Source organism: Phyllobates terribilis, unplaced genomic scaffold (genome assembly GCF_046119375.1).
Source record: "Phyllobates terribilis strain yellow unplaced genomic scaffold, ASM4611937v1 Scaffold_4__5_contigs__length_816908805, whole genome shotgun sequence".
NCBI lineage: Eukaryota > Metazoa > Chordata > Amphibia > Anura > Dendrobatidae > Phyllobates > Phyllobates terribilis.
This window is the reverse complement of record NW_027362764.1, coordinates 677,525,072-677,540,073: the sequence shown is the minus strand read 5'-3', so window position 1 is coordinate 677,540,073 and position 15,002 is coordinate 677,525,072. Positions and strand designations below refer to the sequence as shown.

Below are 15,002 nucleotides of genomic sequence, written 5' to 3'. Positions count from 1 at the left end.
CAATCTCCATCGGTTCACCACTGTTAGTACACACATTCTCATAACCAGAAACTGACATAGCAGAGGATTTGCTCTCATTAACCCTAGCACGCAGTCTTCTATCCACCCGTATAGCTAATTGCATAGCCTGTTGCAAATCCTCAGGTGTAGGATAAGCAATTAGCAGGTCTTTAACCCTTTCACTGAGCCAAGCAAGAAATAGACTTTTCAGAGCAGAATCGTTCCACCCTGTTTGAGTGGACCAACGACGAAAATGTGTACAATATTTTTCGACATTACCTGATCCTTGTTTTAAACGTCTCAACTCAGTCTCAGCTGATGCGACACGGTCAGGATCATCATATAATAGTCCTAAAGCAGAAAAAAAACTATCCACTGATCTGAAGCATGTATCACTAGGTTGCAAAGAAAAGGCCCACTCCTGAGGCTCTTTGCGCAAAAGTGACATTATGAACCCTACGCGCTGGGATTCATCCCCAGAGGACTTGGGTCTCAAACGAAAATACAATAAGCAAGCATTTTTAAATGAAAAAAATTCTCGATGTTCACCAAAAAATAAATCCGGCAAACATACCTTAGGCTCCAAGAAATGTGCTCCAGAACAGTTACTCACGTGCTGACGGAGCTCGGCCACTTCCAGAGAGAGTCCCTGCAGGTGTTTAACCAAATCCTGAACCGACACCATGATGGAACAAAAAAAATCTTTCCTTAGAGAATTTGCTGGCTGGACTTACTGTTATGTTCTGCTACCAGAGCTAAGGAAAGAGAGGAGATCTGTCCCTACTATAGGACTCAGCTGAATCCCTACGATGTAACAGGGAACCTGATCCTGCGATCAGACCTGCTAAAGTCCTAAGCTAGTCTGTACGAAGACCTATAGATGTGGGGGAGGAATCCCTACAAGTACTAAGGACTGGGAGGAATATGGGACACCTCCTAACAGAAATAGTAGCAGACAGACGAACAAACAAAATATAAAGAACATAGAGGTCCGTAGACCAAGCAAACTAACAGAGCAAGACACAGAGCACAGGCTAGCTAGAAAGTAGATATACAATGAAGTCCAGCAAAGCCAGAAGGGCGGAGCAGGATTAAATAGGCCAACAAGGTCATGTGACCAGCAAAGGAAAAAAAAACCTAACAGCAAGGTTCTAACACCAGACTTGTCCGAGCGTTTCACAGGAGGTTTCCTGGTAAGCCTGGGCCTAGGGGATCCGGAGGATCCTTTTAGAAGAGGGGGTACTGTTACAACTCTTCTGTTAGGTTTTTTTTAGTTTGCTGGTCACATGACCATTTTGCCTATTTAATCCGGCTCCGCCCTCCTGGCTTTGCTGGACTTCATTTGTATTTACTACTGTTGAGCTAGTTTGTTGCTCTGTTGCCGTTCTCTGTTAGATTTGCTAGGTCTTCTGACCCCTATGCCTTTTTGTTGTATGTTTGTCTTTGACTGCTACTATTTCTGCTAGGAGGTGTCCAACTTTTCCCAGTCCCTAGATCTTGTAGGGATCCCTCCCTCACATCTATAGGTCTGCGTTCAGACTAGCCGAGGACTTTAGCGGGTCTGATCGCAGGATCAGGTTCCCCGTTACATCGTAGGGATCTAGCTTAGTTCTATTGTAGGGATAGATCTCCTTTCTTTCTTTAGTCTCTGTAGCAGATCATAACAAAGCGATCCTGAGAAAGGCTGGCCGGGCGATGGATCGAGCAGCGTCTACTGGCCATACCACCTTGGATGCCCCTGATCTCGTCTGATCTCAGAAACAAAGCAGGGCTGGGCTCGAACAGTACTTGGATGGGATACCTCCTGGGAACACCGGGTGCTGTAGACCATTTTGATGACGTTTTGCCCTACTGCCCAGCTCGGCTAGCATGGAACGGCGCCTTGCCGGACACCGACCTTAAGTAACTTAGATGATGGAAGCCCCAAAGCCTCTGAGCCAGTTGGCAGCTAAGTACGCTACCCCGCCGCCTTCAAGCAGGCCTGACACCGAGCTCCTTGCCACGGCTAGGAGTGCTTATTGACTCCGCAGCTCGCCATGTGGAAATGATGGCGTTAAAAGCACCCGGGGCCGTGAAGGGGCCAGGCTTTCAGCAGGTGCCCAGGGAAGGTTTTGGATGCCGGCCGCCTAGCGAGGGCTAGCAGAAGTAACATGTTTGTCTGCAAAGAAGCTTGTGTAACCAAGCCAGACGGCTGACAAAGAGCTAACCTCAGTGCAAGGAAGGCAAGGAAGGTGCGGAAGGAATTGGGGAGGGTGGGTGGTGATTCCTGCTAGTGCCCTGAAATCATAAAACAGGCAGGAGAGTCTGACGCATGGTGACGGAGAGGTTGTAGGGGCAGATAGGGGGTGTTGTCACGTGCGAGCACGTGTGCATGCTGGCTTGTGTGTGAGAGTGCGCTTCCTAGGTGTGGCGCGCTGCAGACAGTCAAAGGGATTGTTCCTTTCATTAAAAGTTAATCCCCGGCTGCAGGCTATTAAAAAGCAACTAACCGCTCTCTACTCACCCTACCCAGGTCTACCGGTGAGTCTCGCCTCTGCTCCCGGCCTGTGGCATTGGCTGCGAAGCTGACGTTCCGTCGACAGCGCTGCAGCCGATCAGTGAGCTCAGCGGCTCTGAGTGGGGCGTTGAGTCTACAAGACCTTTTAAGGAAGCCAGCAAAAAATTGAAGAGAAGGGAAAGCACAAAAGGACCTGGTCTTGCTGAGCACTGGAAAGGGCAGCCGGCAGCCAGCATTCAAAGTAGAAAAGCAGCAAGTGAGAGGCTTGTCTCTGCCTACGGCCACACCACCCTGAACACGCTCGATCTCGTCTGATCTTGGAAGCTAAGCAGAGTTGGGCCTGGTTAGTACTTGGATGGGAGACCGCCTGGAAATACCAGGTGCTATAGGCTTTTGCTTTTTCCTTCCTTCCACCAGCAGGGGGCACTCTCTTCTATGCCTTTTTTCCATTCCCTTTCACAAGTGCACACATTCATTCTCTTTTCTTTTTTTCATTTGATTTCTCTCTTGCGCTATTTCATCTCTGCAAAATACCAACATCCTTCAGATCACCGTGGGCCTCCAGCATTGTTGCTTCTTTACTTTTAATACTAGGCTCCTTTTCACCAGGACCAGCGTCTCCCGCGTGGCTGGAGGCAACCACCGGTATCCCCAAGTAGAAGACCTTTGCAGGCAACACGACCCTCCCCCCTGAAGAGCAGCTCAAAGTCACTGGCAACCATCTCACCCTCTTCCTTCATTCACCCCTGGACGTCTCGCTCCGCCCCCAAGTTACGGGTCCAGCTTGCTCTTTCTGTCACATTACCGCGATGAAGGGTTTAGCCTGCAGGAGACCCTGCACCGAGACATTTTTGAAGACACCTGATGCGGCTGGTGAATCACTGCTAAACAAACCACACCTGTAGGGACGGCACAGCCTTTGCATGGACCCTTCGGAGCCCGCCCCGTCACGGCCAGATTGCTCGCCACCAAGCGATCCTGAGAAAGGCTGGCCGGGCGATGGATCGAGCAGTGTCTACTGGCCATACCACCTTGGATACGCCCGATCTCGTTTGATCATGAAAGCAAAGCAGGGCTGAGCTCGGACAGTACTTGGTTGGGAGACCTCTTGGGAACACCGGGTGCTGTAGACCATTTTGATGACGTTTTGCCCTACTGGCCAGCTCGGCTAGCATGGAACGGCGCCTTGCCAGACACCGACCTTAAGTAACATAGATGATGGAAGCCCCGAGGCCTCTGAGCCAGTTGGCAGCTAAGTACGCTACCCTGCCGCCTTCACGCAGGCCTGACACCGAGCTCCTTGCCACAGCTAGGAGTGCTTATTGACTCTGCAGCTCGACGTGTGCAAATGATGGCGTTAAAAGCACCCGGGGCCGTGAAGGGGCCAGGCTTTCAGCAGGTGCCCAGGGAAGGTTTTGGATGCCGGCCGCCTAGCGAGGGCCAGCAGAAGTAACATGTTTCTCTGCAAAGAAGCTTGTGTAACCAAGCCAGACGTATGACAGGAGCTAACCTCAGTGCAAGGAAGGCAAGGAAGGTGCGGAAGGAATTGGGGAGGGGGGGTGTGATTCCTGCTAGGGCCCTGAAATCATAAAACAGGCAGGAGAGTCTGACGCATGGTGACTAGAGATGAGCGGTGTTCGACTAGAACTGTTCGCCAATCTCAAATTCGAGCTGTTTTGGGCGGTGTTCGAGTTGTTTGACGAACCCGAACGATTTGCAAAAAATTCGGCTGTTCGAGGTTATGTTCGATAACTGTTCGTGCACCAAAAGCGTGTCCTGCATGTCTGGTGATATTTAGAGCACCAATCATGCAGGGATTGTCTGCCACTCACTGTAATGCCACAGCCATGGTGGTTGTGGCATTACAGTGATTGCCCAAATCATGGGAACAGTGCCAACAGTGAAACATGAAAAGCCGGCAATTCAGCAGCGGCATACACCGGTACCCGACAATTTAGAACCGAAAGAATAGAGCTTCACACATAGATTAGATAGATATAAACATGTCAGCCACATATATACGAAGTACAGTGAAAGTGCTGCTTACTGTACTTGTCATTTAGCGTAAAGGATTTATCAAAAAAAATAATAGTGTTTTCATGCACCGTCTCTTTAAAAAAGCCGGCCGGCAATTCAGCAGCGGTACCCGACAATTTAGAATAGAAGGAATAGAGAATCACACATAGATTAGATAGATAGAAACATGTCAGTCACATATATATGAAGTACAGTGACAGTGTTGATTACTGTACTTGTCATTTAGTGTAAAGGATTTATTAAAAAAAATAATAGTGTTTTCATGCACCGTCTCTTTAAGAAAGCCGGCCGGCAATTCAGCATTTGTACCTGACAATTTATAACAGACAGAATAGAGCTTCACACATAGATTAGATAGATAGAAACATGTCAGTCACATAAATATGAAGTACAGTGATAGTGTTGGTTACTGTACTTGTCATTTAGTATTAAAATAAAGGATTTATTATTAAAAAAATTGGCGTGGGGTTCCCCTTAACTTTAGGCTCTAGCGGAGGTTAAGCAGACAGCTGGGGCAGATGTTTGAATTCTGGGAAGGGGGTAATACCCACGGAGCTTCCCAGGCTACTAATATCAGCCCCCAGCTGAATACATAGCCTTTACTAGCTATTAAAATGGGGGACCCCCCCAAAAAAATGATGTGGGGTCCCCCCTAATTTAATAGCTAGCAAAGGCTAGGCAGACAGCTGGGGGCTGATATTAATAGCCCAGGAAGGGAGCCATGAATATTGGCCCCCTCCCAGGCTAGAAACACCAGCCGTCAGCCGCCCCAGAAATGGCGCATTCATAGGATGCGCCAATTCTGGCACTTAGCCTCGCTCTTCCACGCTGCCCTGGTGCGGTGTCAGGGGGTAATAGGGCTGGGGTTGATGTCAGTTTATAATGCCAGCTGACATCAAGCCCAGGTTAGTAATGGAGAGGCGTCTATAAGACACCCCCATTACTAACCCCATAGTCAAAGTTAAAAAGAACACAAACACCCAGAATAATGTCCTTTAATTGAAATAAAGACACAATTCTTTATTGCTCTAAATTAAACCATACTTACCATCACGCCCATTCCAGCTGAAGCCAACGATCTCCTGTAATAAAAATAAAATAATAAAGCAACCTCATCCTTACCTTTCCATGGTTCCCACGACAGCTTCAGCTCTGCTACATCGAGATGACAGGCTGGACCGCAGCAGAACGCCGCCATCCAGCCTGTCATCCCGCAGACACTGAGAAGCGCAGGCTTGCTTGCGCTCCACATTGTCTCTCTGTGATGGCATAAAGATGAGCCGAGGTCATATCCAATGAACTCGGCTCACCTCATGCACGTCACTTACAGCGTGGGAGAATTCTCACGCTGAAGCGCTGAGTGCAGGAGAATTTTCCCACGCTGTCAGTGAGGTGCATGAGGTGAGCTGAGTTCATTGGACATGAGCTCACCTCATGCACGTCACTGACAGCGTGGGAGAATTCTCCTGCACTCAGCACTTCAGCGTGAGAATTTTCCCACGCTGTCAGTGACGTGCATGAGGTGAGCCGAGTTCATTGGACATGACCTCGGCTCATCTGGATGCCGTCACAGCAAGACACTGAGGAGCGCAAGCATGCCTGCTCTTCTCAGTGTCTGCGGCATGACAGGCTGGATGGCAGCGTTCTGCTGCGGTCCAGCCTGTCATCTTGATGTAGCAGAGCTGAAGCTGTCGTGGGAACCATGGAAAGGTAAGGATGAGGTTGGTTTATTATTTTTCTTTTATTGCAGGAGATCGTTGGCTTCAGCTGGAATGGGCGTGATGGTAAGTATAGTTTAATTTAGAACAATAAAGAATTGTGTGTTTATTTCAATTAAAGGACTTTATTCTGGGTGTTTTGTTTTTTTTAAATACTTTACAAGAAATTCATGGCGGTCATGTCTAATACTGGCGTGACCCCATGAATTTTGGGCTTGGGGCCAGCTGATAATACCAAGCTAGCCCTAACCCCTTTATTACCCAGTGAGCCACCGCACCAGGGCCCTGGATGAGTTGGGTACAGCGCCAGAAGATGGCGCTTCTATGAACGCGCCATTTTCCGGGGTGGCTGCGGACTGCAATTTGCAGCGGGGGGGGCCCAGAAAGCTTGGGCCTCCCTGCGCTGCAGATTCCAGCCCCCAGCTGCCTAGTTGTACCTGGCTGGACACAAAAATAGGGCGAAGCCCCACGTATTTTTTTTTTTAATTATTTCATGAAATTCATGGAATAATTAAGAAAAAAAGGCCTTCTCTATATTGTTGTGTCCGGCCAGGTACAAATAGGCAGCTGGTGGTTGGGGGCAGCCCATTCCTGCCTGCTGTACCTGGCTGGACACAAATATAGTGCGAAGCCCCACTTCAATTTTTTTAAATTATTTCAGGAAATTCATGAAATAATTAAAAAAAAATTGACGTGGGGCTTCGCACTATATTTGTGTCCAGTCAGGTGCAGCAGGCAGGAACGGGCTGCCCCCAACCACCAGCTGCCTATTTGTACCTGGCCGGACACAACAATATAGGGAAGCCCTTTTTTTCTTAATTATTTCATGAAATAATTTAAAGAAAATTGACGTGGGGCTTCGCCCTGTTTATGTGTCCAGCCAGGTACAACTAGGCAGCTGGGGGCTGGAATCCGCAGCGCAGGGAGGCCCAAGCTTTCTGGGCCACCCCCGCTGCAAATTGCAGTCCGCAGCCACCCCGGAAAATGGCGCGTTCATAGAAGCGCCATCTTCTGGCGCTGTACCCAACTCATCCAGGGCCCTGATGCGGTGGCTCACTGGGTAATAAAGGGGTTAGGGCCAGCTTGGCATTATCAGCTGGCCCTAAGCCCAAAATTCATGGGGTCACGCCAATATTAGACATGACCACCATGAATTTCTAGTAAAGTATTTAAAAAAAACACAACACCCAGAAAAAAGTCCTTTAATTGAAATAAACACACAATTCTTTATTGTTCTAAATTAAACCATACTTACCGTCATGCCCATTCCAGCTGAAGCCAACGATCTCCTGAAATAAAAGAAAAATAATAAAGCAACATCATCCTTACCTTTCCATGGTTCCCATGACAGCTTCAGCTCTGCTACATCGAGATGACAGGCTGGACCGCAGCAGAACTCTGCCATCCAGCCTGTCATCCCGCAGACACTGAGAACCGCAGGCTTGCTTGCGCTCCACAGTGTCTCTCTTTGAGGGCATCCAGATGAGCCGAGTTAATGTCCAATGAACTCGGCTCACCTCATGCACATCACTGACAGCGTGGGAAAATTCTCCTGCACTCAGCGCTTCAGCGTGGGAGAATTCTCACGCTGAAGCGCTGAGTGCAGGAGAATTCTCCCACGCTGTCAGTGACGTGCAGGAGGTGAGCTGAGTTCATTGGACATGAGCTCACCTCATGCACGTCACTGACAGCGTGGGAGAATTCTCCTGCACTCAGCGCTTCAGCGTGAGAATTTTCCCACGCTGTCAGTGACGTGCATGAGGTGCGCCGAGTTCATTGGACATGAACTCGTCTCATCTTTATGCCGTCACAGCCAGACACTGCAGAGCGCAAGCATGCCTGCGCTTCTCAGTGTCTGCGGGATGACAGGCTGGATGGCAGCGTTCTGCTGCGGTCCAGCCTGTCATCTCGATGTAGCAGAGCTGAAGCTGTCGTGGGAACCATGGAAAGGTAAGGATGATGTTGCTTTATTATTTTTCTTTTATTGCAGGAGATCGTTGGCTTCAGCTGGAATGGGCGTGATGGTAAGTATGGTTTAATTTAGAACAATAAAGGATTGTGTCTTTATTTCAATTAAAGGACTTTATTCTGGGTGTTTGTGTTTTCTTTTAACTTTGACTATGGGGTTAGTAATGGGGGTGTCTTATAGACGCCTCTCCATTACTAACCTGGGCTTGATGTCAGCTGGCATTATAAGCTGACATCAACCCCAGCCCTATTACCCCCTGCCACCGCTACAGGGCAGCGTGGAAGAGCGAGGCTAAGTGCCAGAATTGGCGCATCCTATGAATGCGCCATTTCTGGGGCGGCTGACGGCTGGTGTTTCTAGCCTGGGAGGGGGACAATATTCATGGCTCCCTTCCTGGGCTATTAATATCAGCCCCCAGCTGTCTGCCTAGCCTTTGCTAGCTATTAAATTAGGGGGGACCCCACGTCATTTTTTTGGGGGGGTCCCCCAATTTAATAGCTAGTAAAGGCTATGTATTCAGCTGGGGGCTGATATTAGTAGCCTGGGAAGCTCCGTGGGTATTACCCCCTTCCCAGGCTTCAAACATCTGCCCCAGCTGTCTGCTTAACCTCCGCTAGAGCCTAAAATTAAGGGGAACCCCACGCCAATTTTTTTTAATAATAAATCCTTTATTTTAATACTAAATGACAAGTACAGTAACCAACACTATCACTGTACTTCATATATATGTGTTTTTTTACTAAGAGAAAAACAGAGTCATCATGGTTTTTTAGAAAGAGACACATATTTTATTAACAATCAGTTAAGACAAATCTTATAATCAGAAAAACAAAAGAAAATTGATAAAGAACAAGTGAAAAGGCAAGGTGGACAATGAATTATCCACATAAGCCCAAACGGACCTGCCCCAATATTAGATGCTATAATCAGAAGTAAGCACAACTCTTGTAGCTAAAAATAAGAGGGGATTTCTCCACGAGAAAATGGAAAACCCGCTGCACCTAGAATTTCCAACCAATACGATTAAAATAGCATAAATGATGGACCAATAATTTATCTCAATGGAATAACAAGATTGAGGGACTGTCATTAAATTTAAACGCCTAGTGGCGCCCTATAGTATAATGAAAAACAGGCATCAAAGACAGACCCATCAATTAAGGTGCAGCGTGCATATTAATATAAACTGTAGAGTTGGACAAATAGAAAAGCATCTCCACATATTTCCTCCCATCCCCCAAACGCCCACTCCTACAAAATAAAAGGAGGGGAGAGTGACCTCTTAGACATTTCAACATAAAGTGCCATAAAGGGCATGACACTCAAATAAACAATGGGGGAGATGTTACTCTTACCAGGGGTGGTGGTGGTGGTGGGCAGTCAAATGGGCTCTGGGACAAATAGTACGTCCCCCGACGCGCGTTTCGCGGCGATTACGGCCGCTTTCTCAAGGGGCAGTGTAGATAGAGAGGAACAAGCACCCTTTTTAAATCATTAGTGCCGGTCACGTGAGTGATCACGTGACCGGTCACATGTGTGATGGGGGCATGCACTGGTGCCCTAGCGACGCGACACCGGCGCATGCGCCCGCCGTAACCCGCACCAGGCCACGCCCCCAAGCCGTCAAGACATCATCGCGCACGCGCGGGCACGCCGCTCATTGAGCGGAGGTGCCCGACCGTGCGCGGACGTCATAATGACAGCCGGAGGCGCGCCCACCAGCAGGGAGGCCGGCGCATGCGCACCACGTCCCAGGGCAGCAGTGCATGCAACAAAGTAAATGTACACAAGAACCAAGGAAGGCAAGGCAGGAATTAAACAGGAAATTTCCTATAATGACACCATATCCATGACAATTTATCCATCAGGCCCTTTTCTTTGTCTTTTTCCATATTTCTGTCATACCATCCTTAATTTCTATGGAACATCTGCATCACATAATCATATTGAAATAAATGAAGATTCATCCGATAGGGTGCTAAGAGAGGAGTTATATGGTTATCTAAAAGAAAACTGAGAAATGTATACAGTTAAAAACACAAAATCGATTTAAAACCAAACAAAAAAAGAAAAACATGAAGACAGATATAACCCTAATGTTGCCTTGGAGTCGGTATTTGAGGGTGTTGGGGGGGATTATTTTCCCTTGCCTACGCTCAATTTATAGTATTTGGGCTATTTTTCTATTCATATATATGTGACTGACATGTTTCTATCTATCTAATCTATGTGTGAAGCTCTATTCTGTCTGTTATAAATTGTCGGGTACAGATGCTGAATTGCCGGCCGGCTTTTTTAAAGAGACGGTGCATGAAAACACTATTATTTTTTTTAATAAATCCTTTACACTAAATGACAAGTACAGTAAGCAACATTGTCACTGTACTTCATATATATGTGACTGACATGTTTCTATCTATCTAATCTATGTGTGAAGCTCTATTCTGTCTGTTATAAATTGTCGGGTACAGATGCTGAATTGCCGGCCGGCTTTTTTAAAGAGACGGTGCATGAAAACACTATTATTTTTTTTAATAAATCCTTTACACTAAATGACAAGTACAGTAAGCAAGACTGTCACTGTACTTCATATATATGTGACTGACATGTTTATATCTATCTAATCTATGTGTGAGGCTCTATTCCTTCTTGTCTAAATTGTCGGGTACCGGTGTATGCCGCTGCTGAATTGCCGGCCGGCTTTTTTAAAGAAAGCGTCTTCTGAGCAGTTTGTCAGCTTTTGGACACCTTTGAAGGTGTTTTCTATATGTTTCTATGTGTTTTTGTTTGCCTGCCATTGGTTTTAACGGTGTTCGACGGTGTTCTAAGGTGTTCGACGAACAGTTCGACGAACAGTTCCTCGAACATCCCGGTGTTCGACGAACCGAACCGAACCCGAACACTACTGGGGTGGCTCAACACTAATGGTGACGGAGAGGATGTTGGGGCAGATAGGGGGTGTTGTCACGTGCGAGCACGTGTGCATTCTGGCTTGTGTGTGAGAGTGCGCTTCCTAGGTGTGGCGCGCTGCAGACAGTCAAAGGGATTGTTCCCTTTCATTAAAAGTTAATCCCCGGCTGCAGGCTATTAGAAAGCAACTAACCGCGCTCTACTCACCCTACCCGGGTCTACCGATGAGTCTCGCATCTGCTCCCGGCCTGTGGCATTGGCCGTGAAGCTGACGTTCCGTCGACAGCGCTGCAGCCGATCAGTGAGCTCAGCGGCTCTGCGTGGGGCGTTGTGTCTACAAGACCTTTTAAGGAAGCCAGCAAAAAAATTGAATAGAAGGGAAAGCACAAAAGGACCTGGTCTTGCTGAGCACTGGAAAGGGCAGCCGGCAGCCAGACTTCAAAGTAGAAAAGCAGCAAGTGAGAGGCTTGCCTGTGCCTACGGCCACAGCACGCTGAACGTGCCCTATCTTGCCTGATATTGGAAGCTAAGCAGGGTTGGGTCTGGTTAGTACTTGGATGGGAGACTGCCTGGGAATACAAGGTGCTGTAGGCTTTTGCTTTTTCCTTCCTTCCACCAGCAGGGGGCACTCTCTTCTATGCCTTTTTTCCATTCCCTTTCACAAGTGCACACATTCATTCTCTTTTCTTTTTTTCATTTGCTTTCTCTCTTGCGCTATTTCATCTCTGCAAAATACCAGCATCCTTTTGATCACCGTGGGCCTCCAGCATTGTTGCTTCTTTAATTTTAATACGAGGCTCCTTTTCACCAGGACCAGCGTCTCCCGCGTGGCTGGAGGCAACCACCGGTAACCCCAAGCAGAAGACCTTTGCAGGCAACACGACCCTCAACCCTGAAGAGCAGCTCAAAGTCACTGGCAACCATCTCACCCTCTTCGTTCATTCACCCCTGGATGTCTCGCTCCGCCCCCAAGTTACGGGTCCAGCTTGCTCTTTCTGTCACATTACCGCGATGAAGGGTTTAGCCTGCAGGAGATCCTGCGCCGAGACATTTTTGAAGACACCTGATGCGGCGGGTGAATCACTGCTAAACAAACCACACCTGTAGGGATGGCACAGCCTTTGCATGGACCCTTCGGAGCCCGCCCCATCACGGCCAGGTTGCTCGCCACCAAGCGATCCTGAGAAAGTCTGGCCGGGCGATGAATCAAGCAGCGTCTACTGGCCATACCACCTTGGATATGCCTGATCTCGTCTGATCTCGGAAGCAAAGCAGGGCTGGGCTCGGACAGTACTTGGATGGGATACCTCCTGGGAACACCGGGTGCTGTAGACCATTTTGATGACGTTTTGCCCTACTGGCCAGCTCGGCTAGCATGGAACGGCGCCTTGCCGGACACTGACCTTAAGTAACTTAGATGATGGAAGCCCCAAGGCCTCTGAGCCAGTTGGCAGCTAAGTACGCTAGCCCGCCGAATTCACGCAGGCCTGACACCGAGCTCCTTGCCACGGCTAGGAGTGCTTATTGACTCCGCAGCTCGCCATGTGGAAATGATGGCGTTAAAAGCACCCGGGGCCATGAAGGGGCCAGGCTTTCAGCAGGTACCCAGGGAAGGTTTTGGATGCCAGCCGCCTAGCGAGGGCCAGCAGAAGTAACATGTTTCTCAGCAAAGAAGCTTGTGTAACCAAGCCAGACGGCTGACAAAGAGCTAACCTCAGTGCAAGGAAGGAAAGGAAGGTGCGGAAGGAATTGGGGAGGGGGGGGTGATTCCTGCTAGGGCCCTGAAATCATAAAACAGGCAGGAGAGTCTGACGCATGGTGACGGAGAGGTTGTAGGGGCAAATAGGGGGTGTTGTCACGTGCGAGCACGTGTGCATGCTGGCTTGTGTGTGAGAGTGCGCTTCCTAGGTGTGGCGCGCTGCAGACAGTCAAAGGGATTGTTCCCTTTCATTAAAAGTTAATCCCCGGCTGCAGGCTATTAGAAAGCAACTAACCGCCACCAAGCGATCCTGAGAAAGGCTGGCCGGGAGATGGATCGAGCAGCATCTACTGGCCATACCACCTTGGATACGCCTGATCTTGTCTGATTTTGGAAGCAAAGCAATGCTGTGCTCGGACAGTACTTGGATGGGAGACCTCCTGGGAACACCGTGTGCTGTAGACTATTTGATGACGTTTTGCCCTACTGCCCAGCTCGGCTAGCATGCCGGACAGCGACCTTAAGTAACTTAGATGATGGAAGCCCCAAGGCCTCTGAGCCAGTTAGCAGCTAAGTACGCTACCCCGACGCCTTCACTAGTGTTTAGCCACCCCCGTAGTGTTCGAGTTCGGTTCGGTTCGTCGAACACCTTCGAACACCGTTAAAACCAATGGCAGGCAAACAAAAACACATAGAAACACATAGAAAACACCTTCAAAGGTGTCCAAAGGCTGACAAACTGCTCAGAAGACATAACTAACACATGGAAAAGTGACAAGTACATATCGTCATGCGAAAATAAAAGAGGTGGAGGAGTAAAAGGAGGGGGAGACACAGATATAGGCATGTCATGCCCTTCTAAAATCCAAAAAGTGAGAAGCCGACACGGCCAGTCCGCTCCTGCCCGTGCCACCTCCGTGTCGCCGGGTTTGTGCCAGAGCCGCGGTGAACCCTGACGGCCAGCCCCCCTCTCCCAATACTGGTGTCTGTCCGCTGGTGGGTCGAGCGAGCCCCCCTGTGGTGGAGGCAGCTCTAAGCTTTATAATTTAAATTGTCTCTCTAATTTGAATGAATACACTTTAAATCCATTTACAAGAATCTATTGGAGGGCAAGTCTCATGCCAGCAGCCGCGGTAATTCCAGCTCCAGTAGCGTCCACTAAAGCTGCTGCAGTTAAAAAGCTTTTATAAGGATCGAGCTCGGCTGTCCACCGCAAGGCATCCTACTGCCAGTCCCAGCCCCTATGCCTTGGGGTGCCTCCTGATGCTCTTCACTAAGTATCCCATGGTCCCGAAGCATTTCCTTTGAAAAAATTAAGTGTCTAAACTACAGGTGGTGCAGCTTGCTTAACAGCCGGGATAATCCGCTGACTAGCAGACACTGCTACTAGGCACAAAGTATTTCCTGGGCTAGATGCAGTTAAAAATTTGTAATTAGATACTCTCGTTGGATGCTGAGAAAGCATTCCATAGAGTCTCCTGGCACGCCATATATGATTCTCTTAAAAAGCTTGGGGTAGGGGTCTAGGGGACCCTTTCATAGCCCAAATCACGGCCCTGTATCGCAATACGTCACCTAGGCTGAAGATAAATGGAACTGTAGCACCCTGAGGGCTCGGTTGCTACAGACGTATTGCACCTCACCCAGAGGTGTGATATCTCACTCTCAGGTAAGGATGGAGTGTGGATCAGGACCCGACACCTGCATGCATTACACCACATTGCCGTGGGGCAGGGCGACCAATATGCCCCTGAGATGGGCACGACAGTCCCTGTCCCTGGCTGGAGTGGGGGGAGGGAACACTGAGGAAGGGGAACCCTGTAGTGCAGGAGCAGGGAGGAAGCAGTTCCTGGGTGCATTGAGAAGGGAGTATAAAAGGTGGGCACCATCTTAGTTCAGTGCAGAGAAGTCTGAGCAGAAGTGGCAGGGAGCAGGGGCTCTGCATGAGCTATGCTCCGGAGGCGGGCCTAGTAACAGAGGCCCAGGCCTGGAAGAGGGAGAAGGAAGGAAGAGGAGCGGAGAAGGCTCCAGGAACGAGGAATGAAGGGATCCCAGGGGTGCGGACGGGCGAGTCGCCACCGCACGCCCGAATCCACCTGCGTGGAGGGGTCAGGCCAAAGGGGGAGACCGGTCCCCGAACTAGTGGAGGCAGGAAATGACCCTCAGCTAGAA

The 15,002-nt window shown here is 49.0% G+C and overlaps 1 non-coding gene and 5 pseudogenes across 1 annotated transcript; all 6 read left to right on the top strand.

The window, feature by feature from the left end:
* Positions 1 to 1,709: 1,709 nt before the first annotated feature.
* Positions 1,710 to 1,829, top strand: LOC141268047 (5S ribosomal RNA; annotated as a pseudogene).
* A 941-nt stretch (positions 1,830 to 2,770) lies between these two features.
* On the top strand, positions 2,771 to 2,889 carry LOC141267158 (5S ribosomal RNA). The gene has a single exon (XR_012321172.1). It is a non-coding gene; the product is annotated as a 5S ribosomal RNA (ribosomal RNA).
* A 621-nt stretch (positions 2,890 to 3,510) lies between these two features.
* On the top strand, positions 3,511 to 3,630 carry LOC141269968 (5S ribosomal RNA; annotated as a pseudogene).
* A 7,976-nt stretch (positions 3,631 to 11,606) lies between these two features.
* LOC141270316 (5S ribosomal RNA) lies at positions 11,607 to 11,725 on the top strand (annotated as a pseudogene).
* Positions 11,726 to 12,346: 621 nt separating this feature from the next.
* LOC141267762 (5S ribosomal RNA) lies at positions 12,347 to 12,466 on the top strand (annotated as a pseudogene).
* Positions 12,467 to 13,175: 709 nt separating this feature from the next.
* On the top strand, positions 13,176 to 13,295 carry LOC141270356 (5S ribosomal RNA; annotated as a pseudogene).
* The last annotated feature ends 1,707 nt before the right edge of the window (positions 13,296 to 15,002 follow it).